Source organism: Phyllobates terribilis, unplaced genomic scaffold (assembly GCF_046119375.1).
Source record: "Phyllobates terribilis strain yellow unplaced genomic scaffold, ASM4611937v1 Scaffold_13__5_contigs__length_258822181, whole genome shotgun sequence".
In the NCBI taxonomy this organism is placed as follows: domain Eukaryota; kingdom Metazoa; phylum Chordata; class Amphibia; order Anura; family Dendrobatidae; genus Phyllobates; species Phyllobates terribilis.
In genome coordinates this window covers 236,762,825-236,784,025 of record NW_027362773.1, presented here as the reverse complement: position 1 = coordinate 236,784,025, position 21,201 = coordinate 236,762,825, and positions in this window count along the sequence as shown.

Here is a 21,201-nt window from a genome sequence, read left to right as displayed (position 1 = left end):
TGCCGTCTGGAAAAGGCAACCTTCAAACACGAGACAACTGGAGCAGTTTGCTCATGAGGAGTGGGACAAAATACCTGTCAAGAGGTGCAGAAGTCTCATTGACAGTTTTAGGACTCGTTTGATTGCAGTGATTGCCTCAAAAGATTGTTCAACAGAATATTAAGTTAAGAGTAGAGATGAGCGGTGTTCGACTCGAACTGTAAGCCAATCTCAAATTAAAGCTGTTTTGGGCGGTGTTCGAGCCGTTTGGCAAACATCAACAATTTGAAAAAAATTCGGCTGTTCGAGGTTATGTTCGATAACTGTTCGTGCACCAAAATCATAACTGGATTTTTTCTCAGTAATGCTGAAAATTAATGTTAATACGCAGTTTGAGTGTACAGCGGGGCGGGGGGGGGGGCAGGGGATGGATCTCTGCATAAATAATGAAGATCTCCATTTTTTTTTCTCTTTCCCGCATTTACAGTGGGGAGGTGCAATCTGTCAGCCTATCAGCAGAGCACACACGGAGCGAACTGCTTTTTTTCACACAAGCAAGGGCATGTGTCATTGGCAGTGTATGTCACATGTCCTTGCCCTATAAGACCCAGCCATTTTCCACGTAGCCACCATTTTCTCACTGCTGCAGCTGCGTGTTAGACGGCACCGCTGTTGCTGTTTGCGCTATACTTTGAGTGTTAATTTCAAGCCAATTTTTGCACAAATCTACAGATAGCTTGGGAGTAGGGAATAGTTGTGATTGCAGTCCTTTTGAGGACTAGGTTACACCAGTTCCTATCACTTTTATTAGGCAGGTCTTTGCTCTTAAATAGATAGGTTGGGAGTAAAGATTAATTGTAATTGCAGTCCTTTTCAGCGCTAGGTTACATCAGTTCCTAGCACTTTTATCAGGCAGGTCTGTGCTCTGAAATAGATAGGTTGGGAATAAAGACTAATTGTAATTGCAGTCCTTTTCAGCGCTAGGTTACATCAGTTCCTATCACTTTTTGCCAGGCAGGTCTGTGCCAGTGCGGTGCAAGTTTTTTTCACAGCATTTGGCTAAATCTAGCTAAGCAAATCCTTTTTGGCCTCTTGCAGTGTGTGTTAGTCAGTGGAGTAGCCTATCTGTGTTGCAAGCTGCACCACCTGTGTATAGAATACAATTTTTTTACTGCACCTAGCCAAGTAAAACCTTTTGGGCATAGCATCATTCTATTAGTCCATCTACACTAACCTCCACCAGGATTTAAATTCAAAATAATTTTTATCTGCATCTAGCTCTGAAAAAATATTTGGGCTTGAAGCAGTGTGTGGGACTTGTTCTATTAGTCCATCTATACTAACCTCCACCAGGTTGCAAATTCAAAATAATTTTTATCTGCATCTAGCTCTGAAAAAATATTTGGGCTTGGGCTTGTAGCAGTGTGTGGGACTTGTTCAATTAGCTAACCACCAAAATGAGTGGAAAAAGGCCTGCTGCTGGTGGAAAGAGGAATAAGCGTGTTGGGAAGAGAAAAAAAGGTTGTGTCCGTGGGGTAGGTGTTAAAGCAACAGTAACATCTGCAGAAGAAAGACCATCTTCCAGCCAAACTAAGATGTCTACTTCTTTGAGCGAACAATGTGATAAGATCCCTTTCTTATGGCCACGCCAATCACTACAAATTCCAGATGAGGCACAAAAACAGCAGGTGCTTCAACAGATATTAAGTGCTCCTTTAAGTGGGCTCTCCTCCACCTCAACTTCAACATCACAAATACTCCAGTCCTCGGAGGTGTCACCCAAATCGCACTTGCTTCCTCACAGCTCCCAAGTCTCCAGCTGCCCATCTGAGTATGGGGTAGAACAGATGGTTGAGTCTGCAGAGCTGTTTACTCATACTATAGCCTGGGAATCAGAGGTCGGCTCCAGAGCTTCTGTGAATCCAGAAGAGGAAATGATCTGCACTGATGCCCAGAATCTTTATGAGTCGGATCCAGGACCAGACGCAGAATGTTCCGACCATAATGTAGACCCTCGTTCCCAAACTGTAACTCCTGTTGGTGGAGACAATGAGGAAGACGATGATGGGGCTCAAATACCTGATTGGAGTGACAACTTGAGTTTTTTGTCAGGGCAGGAAGAGGTTGGCTCTGAGGACGACAGGTGTGATAACTAGTGTTGAGCCACCCCCGTAGTGTTCGGGTTCGGTTCGGTTCGTCGAACACCGGGATGTTCGAGGAACTGTTCGTCGAACTGTTCGTCGAACACCTTAGAACACCGTCGAACACCGTTAAAACCAATGGCAGGCAAACAAAAACACATAGGAACACATAGAAAACACCTTCAAAGGTGTCCAAAAGCTGACAAACTGCTCAGAAGACGCTTTCTTTAAAAAAGCCGGCCGGCAATTCAGCAGCGGCATACACCGGTACCCGACAATTTAGACATGAAGGAATAGAGCATCACACATAGATTAGATAGATAGAAACATGTCAGTCACATATATATGAAGTACAGTGACAGTGTTGCTTACTGTACTTGTCATTTAGTGTAAAGGATTTATTAAAAAATATAATAGTGTTTTCGTGCACCGTCTCTTTAAAAAAGCCGGCCGGCAATTCAGCAGCGGTACCCGACAATTTATAACAGACAGAATAGAGCTTCACACATAGATTAGATAGATAGAAACATGTCAGTCACATATATATGAAGTACTGTGACAGTGTTGGTTACTGTACTTGTCATTTACTGCAAAGAATTTATTTAAAAAAATAATAGTGTTTTCATGCACAGTCTCTTTAAAAAAGCCGGCCGGCAATTCAGCATCTGTACCCGACAATTTAGAATAGAAGGAATAGAGAATCACACATAGATTAGATAGATAGAAACATGTCAGCCACATATATACGAAGTACAGTGACAGTGTTGCTTACTGTACTTGTCATTTAGTGTAAAGGATTTATTAAAAAATATAATAGTGTTTTCGTGCACCGTCTCTTTAAAAAAGCCGGCCGGCAATTCAGCAGCGGTACCCGACAATTTATAACAGACAGAATAGAGCTTCACACATAGATTAGATAGATAGAAATATGTCAGTCACATATATATGAAGTACTGTGACAGTGTTGCTTACTGTACTTGTCATTTACTGCAAAGGATTTATTAAAAAAAATAATAGTGTTTTCATGCACCGTCTCTTTAAAAAAGCCAGCCGGCAATTCAGCATCTGTACCCGACAATTTATAACAGACAGAATAGAGCTTCACACATAGATTAGATAGATAGAAACATGTCAGTCACATATATAATAAGTACAGTGACAGTGTTGGTTACTGTACTTGTCATTTAGTATTAAAATAAAGGATTTATTATTAAAAAAAATTGGCGTGGGGTTCCCCGTAATTTTAGTCTCTAGCGGAGGTTAAGCAGACAGCTGGGGCAGATGTTTGAAGCCTGGGAAGGGGGTAATACCCACGGAGCTTCCCAGGCTACTAATATCAGCCCCCAGCTGAATACCTAGCCTTTACTAGCTATTAAAATGGAGGACCCCCCCAAAAAAATGACGTGGGGTCCCCCCTAATTTAATAGCTAGCAAAGGCTAGGCAGACAGCTGGGGGCTGATATTAATAGCCCAGGAAGGGAGCCATGAATATTGGCCCCCTCCCAGGCTACAAACACCAGCCCTCAGCCGCCCCAGAAATGGCGCATCCATAGGATGCGCCAATTCTGGCACTTAGCCTCGCTCTTCCACGCTGCCCTGGTGCGGTGGCAGGGGGTAATAGGGTTGGGGTTGATGTCAGCTTATAATGCCAGCTGACATCAAGCCCAGGTTAGTAATGGAGAGGCGTCTATAAGACACCCCCATTACTAACCCCATAGTCAAAGTTAAAAAAAAAACACAAACACCCAGAATAAAGTCCTTTAATTGAAATAAAGACACAATTCTTTATTGTTCTAAATTAAACCATACTTACCATCACGCCCATTCCAGCTGAAGCCAACGATCTCCTGCAATAAAAGAAAAATAATAAAGCAACCTCATCCTTACCTTTCCATGGTTCCCAGGACAGCTCCAGCTCTGCTACATCGAGATGACAGGTTGGACCGCAGCAGAACGCTGCCATCCAGCTTGCCATGCCGCACACACTGAGAAGCGCAGGCATGCTTGCGCTCCTCAGTGTCTGACTGTGACGGCATCCAGATGAGCCGACAATGAACTCGGCTCACCTCATGTACGTCACTGACAGCATGGGAAAATTCTCCTGCACTCAGCGCTTCAGCGTGAGAATTTTCCCACGCTGTCAGTGACGTGCATGAGGTGAGCCGAGTTCATTGGACATGACCTCGGCTCATCTGGATGCCGTCACAGCCAGACACTGAGTAGCGCAAGCATGCCTGCGCTTCTCAGTGTCTGCGGGATGACAGGCTGGATGGCAGCGTTCTGCTGCGGTCCAGCCTGTCATCTCGATGTAGCAGAGCTGAAGCTGTCGTGGGAGCCATGGAAAGGTAAGGATGATGTTGCTTTATTATTTTACTTTTATTGCAGGAGATCATTGGCTTCAGCTGGAATGGGCGTGGCGGTAAGTATGGTTTAATTTAGAACAATAAAGAATTGTGTGTTTATTTCAATTAAAGGACTTTTTTCTGGGTGTTTGTGTTTTTTTTAAATACTTTACTAGAAATTCATGGTGGTCATGTCTAATATTGGCGTGACCCCATGAATTTCGGGCTTTAGGGCCAGCTGATAATGCCAAGCTGGCCTTAACCCCTTTATTACCCAGTGAGCCACCGCACCAGGGCCCTGGATGAGTTGGGTACAGCGCCAGAAGATGGCGCTTCTATGAACGCGCCATTTTCCGGGGCGGCTGCGGACTGCAATATGCAGCGGGTGGGGTCCAGAAAGCTTGGGCCTCCCTGCGCTGCAGATTCCAGCCCCCAGCTGCCTAGTTGTACCTGGCTGGACACAAAAATAGGGCGAAGCTCCACGTATTTTTTTTTTTAAATTCATGAAATTCATGGAATAATTAAGAAAAAAAGGGCTTCCCTATATTGTTGTGTCCGGCTAGGTACAAATAGGCAGCTGGTGGTTGGGAGCAGCCCGTTCCTGCCTGCTGTACCTGACTGGACACAAATATAGGGCGAAGCCCCACATCAATTTTTTTTTCATTATTTCATGAATTTCCTGAAATAATTTAAAAAAAATTGACGTGGGGCTTCGCACTATATTTGTGTCCAGCCAGGTACAGCAGGCAGGGACGGGCTGCCCCCAACCACCAGCTGCCTATTTGTACCTGGTTTGACACAACAATATAGGGAAGCCCTTTTTTTCTTAATTATTCCATGAATTTCATGAAATAATTTAAAAAAAAAAATGCGTCGGGCTTCGCCCTATTTTTGTGCCCAGCCAGGTACAACTAGGCAGCTGGGGGCTGGATTCTGCAGCGCAGGGAGGCCCAAGCTTTCTGGACCCCACCCGCTGCATATTGCAGTCCGCAGCCGCCCCGGAAAATGGCGCGTTCATAGAAGCGCCATCTTCTGGCGCTGTACCCAACTCATCCAGGGCCCTGGTGCGGTGGCTCACTGGGTAATAAAGGGGTTAAGGCCAGCTTGGCATTATCAGCTGGCCCTAAGCCCGAAATTCATGGTGTCACGCCAATATTAGACATGACCACCATGAATTTCTAGTAAAGTATTTAAAAAAACACAACACCCAGAATAAAGTCCTTTAATTGAAATAAACACACATTTCTTTATTGTTCTAAATTAAACCATACTTACCGTCACGCCCATTCCAGCTGAAGCCAATGTCTTCTGCAATAAAAGTAAAATAATAAAGCAACCTCATCCTTACCTTTCCATGGTTCCCACGACAGCTTCAGCTCTGCTACATCGAGATGACAGGCTGGACCGCAGCAGAACGCTGCCATCCAGCCTGTCATCCCGCGGACACTCAGAAGCGCAGGCATGCTTGCGCTCCTCAGTGTCTCGCTGTGACGGCATAAAGATGAGACAAGCTCATGTCCAATGAACTCGGCGCACCTCATGCACGTCACTGACAGCGTGGGAGAATTCTCCTGCACTCAGCACTTCAGCGTGAAAATTCTCCCACGCTGTCAGTGACGTACATGAGGTCAGCTGAGTTCATTGGACATGAATGAGCTCACCTCATGCACTTCACTGACAGCGTGGGAAAATTCTCACGCTGAAGCGCTGAGTGCAGGAGAATTTTCCCACGCTGTCAGTGACGTGCATGAGGTGAGCTCATTCATGTCCAATGATCTCAGCTCACCTCATGCACGTCACTGACAGCGTGGGAAAATTCTCCTGCACTCAGCGCTACAGCGTGAGAATTCTCCCACGCTGTCAGTGACGTGCATGAGGTGAGCTCATTCATGTCCAATGAACTCAGCTGACCTCATGCACGTCACTGACAGCGTGGGAGAATTCTCACGCTGAAGTGCTGAGTGCAGGAGAATTCTCCCACGCTGTCAGTGACGTGCATGAGGTGCGCCGAGTTCATTGGACATGAACTCGTCTCATCTTTATGCCGTCACAGCCAGACACTGCAGAGCGCAAGCATGCCTGCGCTTCTCAGTGTCTGCGGGATGACAGGCTGGATGGCAGCGTTCTGCTGCGGTCCAGCCTGTTATCTCGATGTAGCAGAGCTGAAGCTGTCGTGGGAACCATGGAAAGGTAAGGATGAGGTTGCTTTATTATTTTTCTTTTATTGCAGGAGATCGTTGGCTTCAGCTGGAATGGGCGTGACGGTAAGTATGGTTTAATTTAGAACAATAAAGGAATGTGTCTTTATTTCAATTAAAGGACTTTATTCTGGGTGTTTGTGTTTTCTTTTAACTTTGACTATGGGGTTAGTAATGGGGGTGTCTTATAGACGCCTCTCCATTACTAACCTGGGCTTGATGTCAGCTGGCATTATAAGCTGACATCAACCCCAACCCTATTACCCCCTGCCACCGCACCAGGGCAGCGTGGAAGAGCGAGGCTAAGTGCCAGAATTGGCGCATCCTATGGATGCGCCATTTCTGGGGCGGCTGACGGCTGGTGTTTCTAGCCTGGGAGGGGTCCAATATTCATGGTTCCCTTCCTGGGCTATTAATATCAGCCCCCAGCTGTCTGCCTAGCCTTTGCTAGCTATTAAATTAGGGGGGACCCCACGTCATTTTTTTGGGGGTCCCCCATTTTAATAGCTAGTAAAGGCTAGGTATTCAGCTGGGGGCTGATATTAGTAGTCTGGGAAGCTCCGTGGGTATTACCCCCTTCCCAGGCTTCAAACATCTGCCCCAGCTGTCTGCTTAACCTCCGCTAGAGACTAAAATTACGGGGAACCCCACGCCAATTTTTTTTAATAATAAATCCTTTATTTTAATACTAAATGACAAGTACGGTAACCAACACTGTCACTGTACTTATTATATATGTGACTGACATGTTTCTATCTATCTAATCTATGTGTGAAGCTCTATTCTGTCTGTTATAAATTGTCGGGTACAGATGCTGAATTGCCGGCCGGCTTTTTTAAAGAGACGGTGCATGAAAACACTATTATTTTTTTTAATAAATCCTTTGCAGTAAATGACAAGTACAGTAAGCAACACTGTCACAGTACTTCATATATATGTGACTGACATGTTTCTATCTATCTAATCTATGTGTGAAGCTCTATTCTGTCTGTTATAAATTGTCGGGTACCGCTGCTGAATTGCCGGCCGGATTTTTTAAAGAGACGGTGCACGAAAACACTATTATATTTTTTAATAAATCCTTTACACTAAATGACAAGTACAGTAAGCAACACTGTCACTGTACTTCGTATATATGTGGCTGACATGTTTCTATCTATCTAATCTATGTGTGATTCTCTATTCCTTCTATTCTAAATTGTCGGGTACAGATGCTGAATTGCCGGCCGGCTTTTTTAAAGAGACGGTGCATGAAAACACTATTATTTTTTTTGATAAATCCTTTACACTAAATGACAAGTACAGTAAGCAACACTGTCACTGTGCTTCTTATATGTGTGACTGACATGTTTCTATCTATCTAATCTATGTGTGATTTTCTATTCTTTCTGTTCTAAATTGTCGGGTACCGGTGTATGCCGCTGCTGAATTGCCGGCTTTTCATGTTTCACTGTGAGCACTGTTCCCATCGATTTGGGCAATCACTGTAATGCCACAACCACCATGGCTGTGGCATTACAGTGAGTGGCAGACAATCCCTGCATGATTGGTGCTCTAAATAGCGCCAGACATGCAGGACACGCTTTTGGTGCACGAACAGTTATCGAACATAACCTCGAACAGCCGAATTTTTTGCAAATCGTTCGGGTTCGTCGAACAACTCGAACACCGCCCAAAACAGCTCGAATTTGAGATTGGCGAACAGTTCTAGTCGAACACCGCTCATCTCTCGTGATAACACACAGGGTGATGATGACGAGGTTGAGGATCCCACTTACTGTCAACCCACAGTCAGCCAGTCGATGAGGTCAGCAGAGGAGGTGGAGGAGGATGCTAGTGACGACGAGGTCTGGTTGCGCCTTCCTGGACAGAGACGTAGAACTGGAAGCACGTCAACAACTGCATCCTCAAACACAACTCTCCCTCTGACCACAAGTCGTGGTGGCTCTTCAGGTCACATGGGTGCTAAGCCTTGCATAGCCTGGGTATTTTTTCAGATCGATAAGGATGACCCAACTCGTGTTATCTGTAACATTTGTCAGCAAAAGCTAAGTAGAGGCCAAAAAATACATAGTTTGAGTACTTCATGCATGAAACGGCACATGGATATGAAGCACAAGTTGCAGTAGGAAGCTCACTGTGCTACAATGCGGCCTAGCCGGCCGGGCCGACCACCGTCTGCCACATCTTGTGCATCCGCGGCCTCTTCATCCTCTATGACTGGGGGGGATAGCATTCACACCTGTTTTGGGACACAGACCTGCCACCTCTTTAGTCGCAACAGCCAGCGTGATTGGCAGGTCATCATTTTCTTTGGAGGTGGAAACACCAGCTGGTGTTCAGCGCTTTCCGACATCGATAGCACCACCTTTCAATCAAGGCAACCTAACATGTCCACCTGTATCTTCCTCACAGACCGTCAGTTTGCCGGGGACACCCATCTCAACCCCGTCTACGCACAACAGCCAGCCCTCGGTCCCTCAGATGTGGACAAGTAAAAGACCATTTCCTCCTAGCCATGAGAAAGCTAAGAGGTTGAATTTCACCATCTGCAAGCTCTTGGCTACAGAAATGCTGCCTTTCCGCCTGGTGGACAAAGAGAATTTTCGAGACCTTATGTCCGTCGCAGTGCTCCAGTACAAGATGCCCAGTCGGCACTACTTCTCAAAGAAAGGTGTGCCTGCGCTCCACCAGCATGTCGCACACAACATCACCGCTTCTTTGAGAAACTCTGTATGTGACAGGGTGCATTTCACCACAGACACTTGAACGAGTAGGCATGGACAGGGGCGTTACATGTCGCTCACTGGGCACTGGGTAACTATGGTGACAGCAGGACAAGGGGCTGCTGTCCAAGTCTTGCCGCCCCCACGAGTTGCGCGTCAATACTCTTTATCTCGAAGTTCCTCCACTGCTTCTGCCTCCTCAACCTCCTCTCGGTCCTCCACCTGCACCCAAAGCCTGTCTGGTCATGCCACAAGCTTTCTAACTGTGCAGAAGGGATCCTGCACACCTCCTTACTATGCTGGCAGCAGGGCTCAATGTCATCAGGCGGTTTTTACTTTGAAATGTCTGGTAAATGTGAGTCACACAGCTGAGGAGTTGTGGTCAACTCTGGAAAACCAGTTTCATGAATGGTTGTCTCCAGTGAACCTGAAACCAGGGAAGGCCGTGTGCGACAATGCTGCAAACCTGGGTGCGGCCTTTCGCCGGGGCAATGTCACACACGTGCCTTTTATGGCTCACGTGTTGAACCTGGTTATCCAGCAATTTTTAGCCCACTATCCCGGACTAGATGGCCTTCTGCAGAGGGCACGGTCACTTCCGACGTTCGCATCCTGCAGCTCAGCGACTTACATCTCTACAGAAGTCGTTGGGCCTGCCACTTCACCGGCTAAAATGCGATGTGCCTACCCAGTGGAATTCAACTCTGCACATGTTGCAGCAACTGTGGCAGCACCGACATGCCCGGGTGCAATACGTTCTGATGTATAGCCTGGGCCAACGAGATCCAGGGGTGGGGCAAATCACGCTGGAGGAGTGGTCTCAGATTAGGGACCTATGCACCCTTCTGCACAGTTTTGAAATGGCAACGAAGATGTTTAGTGCTGACGATTCCATTATCAGCATGATGCTGGAGCACATGTTAAACAGAATTCGGAGTAAGGTGGTGGCACAAGAGTAGGTGGAGTAGGTGGAGTAGGTGGAGGAAGTAGAGGAGGAGGAGTTGTATGCGGAAGGTCCAGACAGTCGGCAGCACCAAGGCTGCAGGCATGGGAGGGTGGGGGAGATGGTTTTACCAGGGCGCATGGTAGCAGCCAAACTAGTGAGGAAGGTGCAGGAGCCCAGGAAGGAGTGGAGGACGAACTGATGGAAGACTCATCAGATGAGGGAGACCTTGATCACATTTCTGTTGTGCGAGGTTGGGGGGAGAGGACAGAGGAAGGAAGCATGATTGTTACCTCGCCACCAACACAACAGGGACTTGGTGCTCCTGGATGGGCAAGACACATGAGTGCCTTTTTGCTGCACTACCTGCAACATGACCCTCGAATTGTGAGAATTAGAAATAATCCTGACTACTGGGTTGCCACACTGTTAGATCCCCGGTACAAAAGTAAATTTGCAGAAATTATTCCTGCCATAGAAAGAGATGCACGCATGCAGGAATATCAGCAGAGACTGTTGCAGAATCTTACATGTGCTTTTTCACAAAACTCTAGTGGTGCACGTAGTGTATCTCACAGTTCCAAGTTGCCAACCGTGGGACCGTCGAGTGTTCAGCATTCAAAACGTAACAGAAACACAGTATCTGCTGGTAACATCAATTTTGGGGTATCATTTCACCACTTTTTTAGCCCATCCTTTGCAAGGCCACAGGAGACAAGAAGTCTGACACATAGTCAACGCCTAGAGACGATGGTACAGGAGTATCTCCAAGTAAACATTGAAACCATGACTGAGTCACTGGACCCTTGCTCTTTTTGGACTTCCAATCTGGATAAATGGCCGGAGCTCGCCACTTACACCTTGGAGATCTTGTCATGCCCGCAGCCAGTGTTCTGTCTGAACGTGTGTTCAGTGCTGCTGGTGGTGTGCTGACAGATAAGCGCACGCGGTTCTGCACTGATAATGTAGACAGACTCACGTTCATAAAGAAGAACAAATCATGGATCCGAAACGACTTTTCTACCCCTGTGTCATCCTGGTTAGAGTAAAAGCTTGATGATTTGTTAATTTGGGCCTTGTAGCAGTTTGAAGTACTGATTCTATTAGGCCATCTATACTAAACTCCATCAGATTTAAAATTACTAATCATGTTTATCTGTATCTTGGCTGGAAAATAATTTGGGCCTTGTAGCAGTTTGCAGTACTGATTCTATTAGGCCATCTATACTAAACTCCACCAGATTTAATATTACTAATCATGTTTATCTGTATCTTGGCTGGAAAATAATTTGGGCCTTGTAGCAGTTTGCAGTACTGATTCTATTAGGCCATCTACACTAAACTCCACCAGATTTAAAATTACTAATCATGTTTATCTGTATCTTGGCTGGAAAATAATTTGTGCCTTGTAGCAGTTTGCAGTACTGATTCTATTAGGCCATCTATACTAAACTCCACCAGATTTAAAATTACTAATCATGTTTATCTGTATCTTGGCTGGAAAATAATTTGGGCCTTGTAGCAGTTTGCAGTACTGATTCTATTAGGCCATCTATACTAAGCTCCACCAGATTTAAAATTACTAATCATGTTATCTGTATCTTGGCTGGAAAATAATTTGGGCCTAGAAGCAGTTTGCAGTACTGATTCTATTAGGCCATCTATATTAAACTCCACCAGATTTAAAATTACTAATCATGTTTATCTGTATCTTGGCTGGAAAATAATTTGTGCCTTGAATCAGTTTGCAGTACTGATTCTATTAGGCCATCTAGACTAAACTCCACCAGATTTAAAATTACTAATCATGTTTATCTGTATCTTGGCTGGAAAATAATTTGGGCCTTTTAGCAGTTTGCAGTACTGATTCTATTAGGCCATCTATACTAAGCTCCACCAGCTTTCAAATTAATAATAATTTTTAGCTGCTTCTAGCCCGGAAAATAATTTTGGGGCTCCTAGATGCGCAAGACACATGAGTGCCTTCTTGCTGCACTACCTGCAACATGACCCTCAGATTGTCAGAATTCAAAATAATCCTGACTACTGGGATGCCACACTCTTAGATCCCCAACACTCTTCGATCAACCTTTTCATTTTAATAAAGAGCAAAAAATGGTCATTTTTGAAATTATAAGCATTAGCAGGTTATTAGAAACTGAAATCAAACAGTTTTCAACTCAAAACTTTATTCTAGGTGATGTTACATTTGCACATAGGACCCCTTGTTCGAAAGGAGCTTCTGAACTCTCTCGTCCATTGAATTTGTCAGGTTTTGGATGGTTTCTGCTTCAATTGTTTTGCATGAGGACAGAATACCCTCCCAGAGCTGTTGCTTAGATGTGAACAGCCTCCCGCCATCATAGACACTCCTTTTGATGATGCTCCAGAGGTTCTCAATGGGGTTGAGGTCAGGGGAGCATGGGGGTCACACCATAAGTTTGTCCCCTTTTATGCCCATATCAGTCAGAGATGCAGATGTGTTATGTGCAGCATGAGACGGTGCATTATCATGCATGAAAATGATCTTGCTGCGGAATACACGGTTCTTCTTCTTGAACCATGGCAGGAAGTGCTGTTTGAGAAACTCCACATACATTATGGAGTTCATCTTTACCCCTTCAGGGATCCTAAAGGGGCCGACAATCTCTCTCCCCTTGATTCCAGCCCAAAACATTACTCCACCTCCTCCTTGTTGGCGCCGTAGCCGTGTTTGCGTGGGGTGTCCATCAACCAGCTATCCTCCACTCCATCCATCTGGACCATCGAGCGTTGCACGGCAGTCATCGGTGAACAAAACAGTTTTGAAGTCAGTCTCTATGAATACGAATTCCTAAGTATTTGATACCCTGTGAGGGCCAGGCAAAGGGAAAGTTGGACTGGATGGAATCCTGTATGGATTTGGGGAGGGAGACACCGAGGGCCTCAGACTTCGCTGCATTGATTTGAAAATTTGACCATGTAACAAAGTGATCTATTTCAGCCATAACAGCAGGGATGGATATATGTGATTGAGTGATATATACTAGGACATCATCAGCAAATGCAGAGCACTTGTACTCAGTGATTCCCACCTAATATTGGGGTTATGGCGAATTAATGAGAGCAGGTGCTTCGTCACTAGGATGTATAAGAGAGGGGACAGAGGACATCCCTGCCTAGTACCATTGGTGATTATGAAAGGTGATGAAAATGTTCCAATTATCTTCAGCCTAGGTGACGTATTGCGATACAGGGCCGTGATTTTGCCTATAAAAAGGTCTCCTAGACCCCTACCCCAAGCTTTTTAAGAGAATAATATATGGCGTGCCAGGAGACTCTATGGAATGCTTTTCTCAGCATCCAACGAGAGTATCTAATTACAAATTTTTAACTGCATCTAGCCCAGGAAATACTTTGTGCCTAGTAGCAGTGTCTTCTAGTCAGCGGATTATCCCAGCTGTTAAGCAAGCTACACCACCTGTAGTTTGGACACTTAATTCTTTTGAAAGGAAATGGTTCGGGCCCCCGACACACTCAGTGAAGAGCATCGGGGAGGCACCCCAAGGCAGAGGTGCTGGGACTGGCTGTAGGACGCCTTGCAGTGGACCGCCAAGCTCGATCCTTATAAAAGCTTTATAACTGCAGCAGCTTTAGTGGACGCTACCGGAGCTCGAATTCCCGCAGCTGCTGGCATCAGACTTGTCCTCCAATAGATCCTTGTAAAAGGATTTAAAGTGTACTCATTCAAATTAGAGAGACAATTTAAATTAAAAAGAATAGACCTGCCTCCACCGCAGGGGGGCTCGCTCGACCCACCAGCAGACAGGCATCAGTATTGGGAGAGGAGGGGGCTGGCCATCAGGGTCCACCACGGCTCTGGCACAAACCCAGCGACACGGAGGTCGCACGGGCAGGAACGGACTGGCCGTGTCGGCTTCGCACTTTTTTGGTTTTAGAAGGGCATGACATGCCTATATCTGTGCCTCCCCCTCCTTTTACTCCTCCACCTCTTTTCTTTTCGCATGACTATATGTACTTGTCACTTTTCCATGTGTTAGTTATGTCTTCTGAGCAGTTTGTCAGCTTTTGGACACCTTTGAAGGTGTTTTCTATGTGTTTCTATGTGTTTTTGTTTGCCTGCCATTGGTTTTAACGGTGTTCGACGAACAGTTCGATTAACATACGGGTGTTCAACGAACCGAACCGAACTCGAACACTACGGGGGTGGCTCAACACAAGTTAAGAGTACCATCATTTCTGTCCAGGCCTATTTCATGAGTTTAATTTTTTTTTTTATTTTGTGGAAGCAGGGTTGAAAAGCAATGTCTGACTTTCATTTGTTCATTTTCATAGATTTTTATTTTATTATTATTTTTGTCAGATTCAAGTTATTTCTGTGACCATTGTAAGTTTTTCTTTCAGTAAACGAGGGGTACCAACAATTTTGACCACATGTGTTTTCTAGCATACACAGCAGAGATATTGCCCCTATATTGATCATTAACCAAAACCACTGCACTAAGACTAATATTACCACCATACAGTTACCAAAAGGGTAATATCAGTTTTACATCAGTGCTCTGCAGACCACATACGGTATGTGTATACTGTACACATACTCTCTTCTAACTTTCTAGCTGATTGTAGTAATTTTCCCTTTTCTTTTTCCATTATATCCTGACTACCATGAACCCTTCTTCCATCCATAACTCATCCCTTGAAAATGTAACATAGGGCATCTTTGGCATACTGCTTTTCTAACACCCTACCCACATTCCCCCACCTCTACACAACCTATATAATGCTATAATCAGTTTGTAGACAGTAATGATTGCATCCTCAGTGTACTGTACAGTAACAGTATCTGTTTTGTACACAACTCAATAACAGTGGCCCCTCTGCGCCCCTACACAATAATAATGTTCCTACTGTACTTCTGTAAAAGGCCCCGACTACTAACTACGGGGGTAAGATTCCGTTTTGATACAGTAATGCCACTGACAGGACAGATGAGCTTTAAAAGAAAAACAGTGGTAAAACAATAACAAGATTTATTGTAACAAAACTCGCCCCTGTTTGTATGGGGAAGAAAAGTGAATAAAATAAACAGTAAAATTTTTAATCCATCAACTCATACAAAAGAATTGTGTTTTATATTTCTTACCAGGAGAACAGCCAGATATCCCTGGTCCCAGTAAGGGGATGTCTTCCCTTGGGCCAATAATGCCACCCCTCTCCCCTAAATGTGTCCGGACTTAAACAGGGCTAGTTCCTAAGGGGAAGCCGTAATATGTCTCTTTTCTCCTAGTTCAAAATCTTAATACTTTTCCCAATCAATAAACTTTCTGGGATCCCAATATGACCAAACTCAGCTGTACAGCTAGGTGTATTAAAGCCAAAGTTCACCTAACAAGAATAACATATAAAATAAATAAAATAAACAACCATATTCAATTCCCATTTACAAGAATACAGATGATAGCAAATTCATTTGATTAGCATGCTCTGCGGGAAATTCAATCCAGACAGGTGGGTGCCTTGGGAGCTTCACCACAGACTGTGGCCTTTCTTAACTTCGCACCACGCTATCAACAGTCGTTGACAAGATGAACACAGTTTGTGCCTCACTGACACCGTCCCATAGAGACTAGTCATTTAGATTGGTCTCAACACCTAGCTGACCCTAACTAACTCATTGGACAGGTCAGGGAGAATTTAAAATAATTAGAAGAACATGAGGTACCTCATCCTTGTTTTTAACATAGGGTGTTTTACCCTCCGCGGGCACCGTGTCACACTTCATAAGATGGCCGGCTCTTTTCAATGTTATCCCACTGTTGCACTTCCCTGCGCTCTTCACCAAACAGAAATAGAGGATTATTGTCCCAGACGTCACTAATCACAGGAGCACGAAACCGCTGCACTCCAAGGGGGAACCAGGTTCGCCTTCTCCGGACCTTCCTTTTATTCTCATCCACCAGGAACTCCAGAGCACACGCGTCACGTCCCAGCTCCGTCTCCCTGGCAACCCAACCCCTCTCCACCAAACAGTCTTTATCCATCCTTAGCTTGAGTGGCAGAGCAATGATGCAATGAAAGTATTTTATAACTCAAGCAGCAAAATTGCATTTTCACTGCACAGTTCGTCTATTATTTGCTTCGCAGCATTCAGAAAATTATTCAAGCATTGTTTTGTTAACTCTTAATAAAATGTAGATCAACAGTGAGTGTCACTGACATCTAGTGGTCAGATGTCATCGTTACAGGTGTGGCCTCCACTCACAGTCGTTACCAACACACATATCTCTATACACCCTCTTACACTTCCTCATAGGAAAAATGCTCCCATGTGCTTCTTTACAATTAGGGCAGCACGGTGACTCAGTGGTTAGCACTGTTGATTTGCAGTGCTGGAGTCCAGGGTTCAAATCCCATTAAAGATACCATCTACAAGGAGTTTGTATGTTTTCCCGTGTTTGCATGGGTTTCCTCGAGGTTCTCAAGTTTCCTTCCAAACTCCATATACATACTGATAAGGAATTTAGATTGAAATCCCCAGTGGCGACAGCATAAATAAACAAATAAAATAAAGCAACATAAAGAAATGATGTTTCCCCATTCCTCTTATGATAATTATATCCCTATGCCTCCTTAAATAATAATCCCCCTGTGACCTTTTGCAATAATAATGAATAGAGATGAGCTTTGTTCTACTCGAACTGTTTGCCAATCTCAAATTCGAGCTGTTTTGGGTGGTGTTCGAGCCGTTCGGCGAACACGAACAATTTGAGAAAAATTCGGCTGTTCGAGGTTATGTTCGATAACTGTTCGTGCACCAAAATCATAACTGGATTTTTTCTCAGTAATGATGAAAATTAATGTTAATACGCAGTTTGAGTGTACAGCGGGGTGGGGGGAGGGGCAGGGGATGGATCTCCGCAGCAACAATGAAGATCTCCATTTTTTTTTTCTCTTTCCCGCATTTACAATGGGGAGGTGCAATCTGTCAGCCTATCAGCAGCGCACACACGGAGCGAAGTGCTTTTTTTCACACAAGCAAGGGCATGTGTCATTGGCAGTGTATGTCACATGTCCTTGCCCTATAAGACCAAGCCATTTTCCCTGTCGCCACCATTTTCTCACTGCTGCAGCTGCGTGTTAGACGGCACCGCTGTTGCTGTGTGCACTATACCTTGTTAATTTCAAGCCAATTTTCGCATAAATCTACAGATAGCTTGGGAGTAGGGAATAGTTGTGATTGCAGTCCTTTTAAGGACTAGGTTACAGCATTTCCTACGACTTTTATCAGGCAGGTCTGTGCTCTTAAATAGATAGATTGTGGGAGTAAAGACTAATTGTAATTGGAGTCCTTTTCAGGACTAGGTTACATCAGTTCCTATCAGTTTTTGCCATTCAGGTCTGTGCCAGTGCTGTGCAAGTTTTTTTCACAGCATTTGGCTGAATCTACCAAGCTAATCCTTTTTGGCCTATTGCAGAGTGTGTTAGTCAGTGGAGTAGCCTATCTGTGTTGCAAGATATACCACCTGTGTATAGAATACCAATATTTTTACTGCACCTAGTGAAGTAAAATCTTTTGGGCATAGCATCATTCTATTAGTCCATCTGTACTGACCTCCATCAGGTTGCAAATTGAATATAATTTTTTTCTGCATCTAGCTCTGAAAAAATATTGGGCTTCTAGCTGTGTGTGGGACGTGTTGTATTAGTCCATGTAAACTGACCTCCATCAGGTTGCAAACTGAATATATTTTTTTCTGCATCTACCTCTGAAAAAATATTGGGCTTCTAGCTGTGTGTGGGACTTGTTCTATTAATCCATCTATACAGACCTCCATCAGGTTGCAAACTGAATATATTTTTTTCTGCATCTACCTCTGAAAAAATATTGGGCTTCTAGCTGTGTGTGGGACTTGTTGTATTAGTCCATCTATACTGACCTCCATCAGGTTGCAAACTGAATACATTTTTTTCTGCATCTACCTCTGAAAAAATATTGGGCTTCTAGCTGTGTGTGGGACTTGTTCTATTAATCCATCTATACAGACCTCCATCAGGTTGCAAACTGAATATATTTTTTTCTGCATCTACCTCTGAAAAAATATTGGGCTTCTAGCTGTGTGTGGGACTTGTTGTATTAGTCCATCTATACTGACCTCCATCAGGTTGCAAACTGAATATATTTTTTCCTGCATCTACCTCTGAAAAAATATTGGGCTTCTAGCTGTGTGTGGGACTTGTTCTATTAATCGATCTATACAGACCTCCATCAGGTTGCAAACTGAATATATTTTTTTCTGCATCTACCTCTGAAAAAATATGTGGCCTTCTAGCAGTGTGTGGGACTTTCTCTATTAGTCCATCTATGCTGACCTCCATCAGGTTGCAAACTGAATATAATTCTTTTCTGCATCTAGCTCTGAAAAAATATTTGGCCTTCTAGCAGTGTGTGGGACTTTCTCTATTAGTCCATCTATACTGACCTCCATCAGGTTGCAAATTAAAAATAATTTTTATCTACATCTACAGTACCTCTGAAAAAATATTTGGGCCTCTAGCTGTTTGTGGGACTTGTTCTATTAGTCCATCTATACTGACCTCCATCAGGTTGCAAATTGAATATAATTTTTATGTGCATCTAGCTCTGAAAAAATATTTGGCCTTCTAGCAGTGTGTGGGACTTTCTCTATTAGTCCATCTATACTGACCTCCATACGGCTGCAAATTAAAAATAATTTTTATCTGCATCTACCTCTGAAAAAATATTTGGGCTTCTAGCTGTGTGTGGGACTTGTTCTATTACTCCATCTATACTGACCTCCATCAGGTTGCATACTGAATATATTTTTTTCTGCATCTACCTCTGAAAAAATATTGGGCTTCTAGCTGTGTGTGGGACTTGTTGTATTAGTCCATCTATACTGACCTCCATCAGGTTGCAAATTAAAAATAATTTTTATCTGCATCTACAGTACCTCTGAAAAAATATCTGGGCTTCTAGCTGTGTGTGGAACTTGTTCTATTAGTCCATCTATACTGACCTCCATCAGGTTGCAAATTGAATATAATTTTTATCTGCATCTAGCTCTGAAAAAATATTTGGACTTCTAGCAGTGTGTGGGACTTTCTCTATTAGTCCATCTATACTGACCTCCATCAGGTTGCAAATTAAAAATAATTTTTATCTGCATCTACCTCTGAAAAAATATTTGGGCTTCTAGCTCTGTGTGGGACTTGTTCTATTAATCCATCTATACAGACCTCCATCAGGTTGCAAACTGAATATAATTTTTTTCTGCATCTAGCTCTGAAAAAATATTTGGCCTTCTAGCAGTGTGTGGGACTTGTTCTATTAGTCCACCTATACTGACCTCCATCAGGTTGCAAATTCAAAATAATTTTTCGTCTGCATCTAGCTCTGAAAAAATATTTGGCCTTCTAGAGGTGTGTGGGACTTTCTCTATTAGTCCATCTATACTTACCTCCATCAGGTTGCAAACTGAATATATTTTTTTACTGCATCTACCTCTGAAAAAATATTGGGCTTGTAGCTGTGTGTGGGACTTGTTCTATTAATCCATCTATACAGACCTCCATCAGGTTGCAAACTGAATAAAAAATTTTTCTGCATCTACTTTTGAAAAAATATTTGGGCTTCTAGCTGTGTGTGGGACTTGTTCTATTAGTCCATCTATACTGACCTCCATCAGGTTGCAAATTGAATATAATTTTTTTCTGCATCTAACCCAGCCAATAGTTTTGGCCTAATACCACAGTTTGGCCACTCAGCTCTGCTCGGTTCCCATCCATTGTTTTTTTGTGCAAACAACTCCAGAGTTGTGAATTAGTTAACCACCAAAATGAGTGGAAAAAGGCCTGCTGCTGGTGCAAAGGGGAATAGGCGTGTTGGGAAGGGGAAAAAAGGTTGTGTCCGTGGGGTAGGTGTTAAAGCAACAGTAACATCTGCAGAAGAAAGACCATCTTCCAGCCAAACTAAAATGTCTACTTCTTTTAGCGGACAATGTGATAAGATCCCTTTCTTACGGCCACGCCAATCGCTACAAATTCCAGATGAGGCACAAAAACAGCAGGTGCTTCAACGGATATCAAGTGCTCCTTTAAGTGGGCTCTCCTCCACATCAACTTCAACATCACAAATACTCCAGTCCTCAAAGGTGTCACCCCAATCGCACTTGCTTCCTCACAGCTCCCAAATCTCCAGCTGCCCGTCTGAGTATGAGGTAGAACAGATGGTTGAGTCTGCAGAGCTGTTTACTCATACTATAGCCTGGGAATCAGAGGTCGACTCCAGCGCTTCTGTGAATCCAGACGAGGAAATGATCTGCACTGATGCCCAGAATCTTTATGAGTCGGATCCAGGACCAGACGCAGAAGGTTCTGACCATAATGTAGACCCTCATTCCCAAACTGTAACTCCTGTTGGTGGAGACAATGAGGAAGACGATGATAAGACTCAAATACCTGATTGGAGCGACAACTTTAGTTTTTTGTCAGGGCAGGAACAGGTTGGCTCTGAGGACAACGGGTGTGATAACGCACAGGGTGATGATGAGGTTGGAGATCCCACTTACTGTCAACCCACAGTCAGCCAAGAGATGAAGTCAGCAGAGGAGGTGGAGGAAGATGCTAGTGACGATGAGGTCAGGTTGCGCCTTCCTGGACAGAGACGTAGTACTGGAAGCACGTCAACAACTGCATCCTCAAACACAACTCTGCCTCTCACCACAAGTCGTGATGGCTCTTCAGGGCGCATGGGTGCTAAGCCTTGTATAGCCTGGGCATTTTTTCAGATCGATAAAGATGACCCAACTCGTGTTATCTGTAACATTTGTCAGCAAAAGCTAAGTAGAG